The sequence below is a fragment of the Plecotus auritus genome (genome assembly GCF_963455305.1).
Source record: "Plecotus auritus genome assembly, chromosome: 10".
Classification (NCBI taxonomy): Eukaryota; Metazoa; Chordata; class Mammalia; order Chiroptera; family Vespertilionidae; genus Plecotus; species Plecotus auritus.
Window position 1 is genome coordinate 43643006 of NC_137785.1, and position 4061 is coordinate 43647066.

The following is a 4061-nucleotide window of genomic DNA, read 5'->3' on the forward strand; positions in this document are numbered from 1 at the left end:
ATGCTGCTGCCGACAGGGATTTATTCAACCAAGAAGGACTGAACAAACTGGTACCCATCAGCTTCCTTTACGGAGAGGGAGCAGTCATGGCTTGCAAATGAAGGAAGTAAAGAAAAGTAAAGATGAAGAACGGACATGAGAGGACCTGCGATCAGGCCCGTGTTGAGAAGCCTGACTCACTCACTGGCACTCTGCTCCAAGCAAATGGTACCCGCAGTTTAAGAAAATAGACTCCAAGAAAACACCTACTCATCAGAACAAGGTTCAGTTAGCCTGCTGAGGACCCAGGTGCAATTCTTTCGTATGAAATAGTAATAGAATGCGGGGATAATGATCTGCCATGAACTGAGGTGTGAGCTTCAATTCACCCTCTGCATCAGAGGGTCCCACCCCCAAGAAAAATACTTACAGGCTCCCCAACCCAGCGGCAGCCGCCCAGGACAGAGCTGACAGCACACAGAGACGCTCCCCTGGGCTCCCTGCCTCCCATGCGCTGCGAGGAGTCGAGGGGGAGGGGGACTTGGCCTCAGGGAGCAGCTGCCAGGACAGGGCAGGCGGGCGGGTTGGGGCGATAGCACAGAAGCAATGCATACTATGAACAGACCACACGTGCACTGAGGGGCTTGTCCCGTTGCGGGAATAAGGGTGGGGGTGCTGGCCAGGTGGGAGGAATCGTAGCTAACGGAGAAATAGACAGAAAGAGACAGACAGAAGTGGTTGGTGGAACTGTCTGTCGTCCTTGTAAGTGGACACTTTTAAGGTGCATGAGTTGGAGTGCCACAGGGCCCTGAGGGGTGGGTTAGGAGGGGGGAGCCCAGCAGAGACGCAAAAAACCCAGACTGGACGGAAAGTCAGAGGCTGGGAAAGCAGTTGAGACTCAGATCCCGCAGGTGTACACAAAGGGCACGCGCTCCATTGCGCTAAACCAGCGACAGGAACACGAGATCCACACCTGCTTCCCAGGGCCCTGCCCCGACGTGCGGCTCGCCGAGGACAGCGCATCCACTGTCACTCGGCTCCTCTGCTGCGAAGTGTCTCATTGTGGGACAACCTGGGTTTGGAACACGAACCCCAGGCGTTGGGCCGCACTCACCCTGGGGGTTACACGGAGACGAACCTCTCTCGGCTTCCAGAGCCCCACACAAAAGGCCTCGTCTCTCATCCGATTCATCTCGTTGATTTCAACCGGCCCCTCCCTCTGCCCTCGCTGCCCTCAGTCACACTCCAGGGACACTGTCTGCTCTGTCACTGCCCCTCTTCAGGGCCGACCAGGTAAATGACAGGAGGGCCCAGTGCTAAGAGAACATGGGGCCTCCTCCAAAACATTCATTCAGAATTTCAAGGCATGAAACCACATGCAGGGGGTGTGAATGCACAGCTCGCAGGCCCTGAAGCCAGCCCGCCTTCCTGCACCAGCCAGGGCAGAGCGGGGCCCACCGAGGTGTGCGCCACCCGCCACGACCCCACGGCATTGTGGGGAGCAGGAGAGGGGCTGTCAGGCTTCGCTGCGCCCAACAGGACCCAGCATCTCACCGTCCCCCCTTCAGAGGGATTGTGAACACTTGTTAGAGCAGAAATTGCAACTGGAAGGTCAAGGCTAAGGAAAAGCAAGGTTAAAACCCCACACAGAGCGAAGCCTCGGAGAGTCTTCCTGATCACAACACTGAGCCCTACATCACAGAGCTGGCCCGGCCCGGCCCGGCCTCAGTGTGCACGGGCAGCGGCTCCCCGGCAGCACTCTCAGCACCAAGTATCGGCCTGGAGGGGGGACTCCTCAGCTCACCCCAAAGTGCTGAAGAAGGGGGGCTGCTACTCAGGACTCCCTTTCCGGGGTCACTCTTCTTGGCCGCTGGTTTCCTGAAAATCACTCAAGTCAAGAGACACTCCTGAGAAGATGGGCTATTTCATTAAGGCCAAGGCGGCGGGCAGGGGCGCTGAAGAGCCACAGCAAAAACAGAACGGGCAAACGAAGCGGGCCCCAAAGGGCAGGGAGGCCCCGAGCTCCGGAGAAAACGTGTTAGAGCTTCTCTCCACTAAGGAGAGCCGGCGGGTACACACCCCACCCCCGGCCCCACACACCACGAGCTGCAGCATCGCGGGAGCGACAAGTCAGAGAAAGCAGTTGAATCCCAGGGTAAGAAAAACACGAAGTCTGACGAGTCAGAAGTATTGAGCCCAGGACCAAATACATCTTGTCCGCAGTGGTACCAAAGAGGTGGCCTCCCCCTCTTCTGCCCGCACAGAGGCCTCGCTCTGCCATCGCGGGGCAGCGAGGAAGGCGTACAGCCTGGGCTCTATTGAGAAGATCCAGAGGGACACCACCCGAGCCTGCGGAAGGCCGCCAGCAGTGAGCGGGGCTCTGCAGCACAAATGAAGTCAGGAAGAAAAAGAGTGGGCTGAAAATGGGCAGCCTTCCAATCCCAGGGGCACTACGCGACCCCGCCCCCCCCCCCCCCCCCCCCCCCCCCCGGTGGGCATGTGTTGGAAGAATCGGATGGGGAAGGCCGCCCGGCCAGTGTGGCCCAGTTGGTTGGGTGTCGTCCTATGCACCGAAAGGTTGCCGGTTCGATTCCGGGTTGAGGCACATGCCTGCTTTGTGGGTTGGTGGGCATACAGGAGGCAGCCAATCAACTATCTCGCTCAGCGATGTTTCTCTCTCTCTCTCCCTTTCCCTCTCCATCTCTCTCAAAAATCAATAAAAATATTTTTTTAAAAAGCAAGGCAAGGAGGGAGGTAGTGCTCCCTGCCTGTGGTCAGTGCTCACCTGAAAAATAAACGGCAAAGCCGAGCAGGCCCCGGTGAAGACCATCGGCAGCGGGCATGTGGATGCGCAGCCAGGCAGCCCCTCGGGAAGGAGGGAGAGCAGAAGCTGCTTGAGGACGTGAAAACGAGCACCTACAAAATCTGACACCTGAAGAGAAAAAATGAGAAAAACAAGAAAGGCCCTATAAAATGTACATGTGTTCTGAACAGGAGAGCCATGAGCACAGAGAAGGGGGGACCGCCAACTTGAGACACATTTCAGGACAAACACACAGAGAAAGACTCTTGCAATGAGCCGTGACCCTCTAAACAGCTCCGAGAAGTCAACAGTCCCAGGAGACTTCCCGGAAGCCGCCCGCAGCAACCAGCCCGCGCCTTGGCCCCCCTCCAGGAAGAGGTGGCACCTTGCTCCCAACAACAAGCCAACCTGTGGAGTCGCCCTCTTCCTGCCGAAGGAGCCCGGCCTGGACAGGAAGCCCCAACACCAGTTCCCAGGGGTCACCGCCGGCCTCAGGTGCAGTGCCTGTCTCCCAGTTGGTACAGCTGGGATCCCCCCAACAGATGCAAGAAGCCCTTCCCTTCTAAAGAGCCGGACGCCACAGGCCACTGGTCCTTTCCAAGACGTCCATGGTCACACCAAGACGCCCAGCCCCCGGGGAGGCCACCACCCTGTCCCTCCCCCTAACGGTTCCCCAAAGAACGAATTTCACCTTTCCCCAGAGGGTACAGCAGAGCTCACAGACAGCAACCTGCGCTTGGGTTTTATCAAGATGCTGCCTACAGCTTCTTCCCACCGCCACCAAGGAGCCAGTCTGTAAGGGCCTCCCGGAGGTCGCCAGGACTGGGTCCCACCCTTCATTCCAGGCTCATCTAAGGCCCCGCCTGTGCTCTGCTGAAACCCTTCGCTTGTGCAGGGGGGCCACTGTGTCACAGTGTCAAGGAGGAACCAACTCGGTTCCTCCAAAGGTGGCCAGGCCCAGCCCACCCGCCATCGCCTCCCCCAGCAGCCCTCCCCGGTTCTTCCGCCGGCTGCCCCACCTGTGGAGACTGGCCGCGCTCCAGCACGGCCCCCGCGGTCTGTAGCGCACAGGAGATCCCACCCTGTCTGACAACTGCTCCGCGATGCTTGGGGCCGTTCGCCTCGCTTGGAAAATGCATGTGTGCTTGGCGGTTCCGTCTGCAGTGAACTCCACACCCGATGCCCCAGCTCCATGGCTACCACACTTGTAGGGGGACCGAGAATCTCCAGCACCACCCGTCGATGACCTCCACCACTGACCTGGTCTGTGTCACCAGCC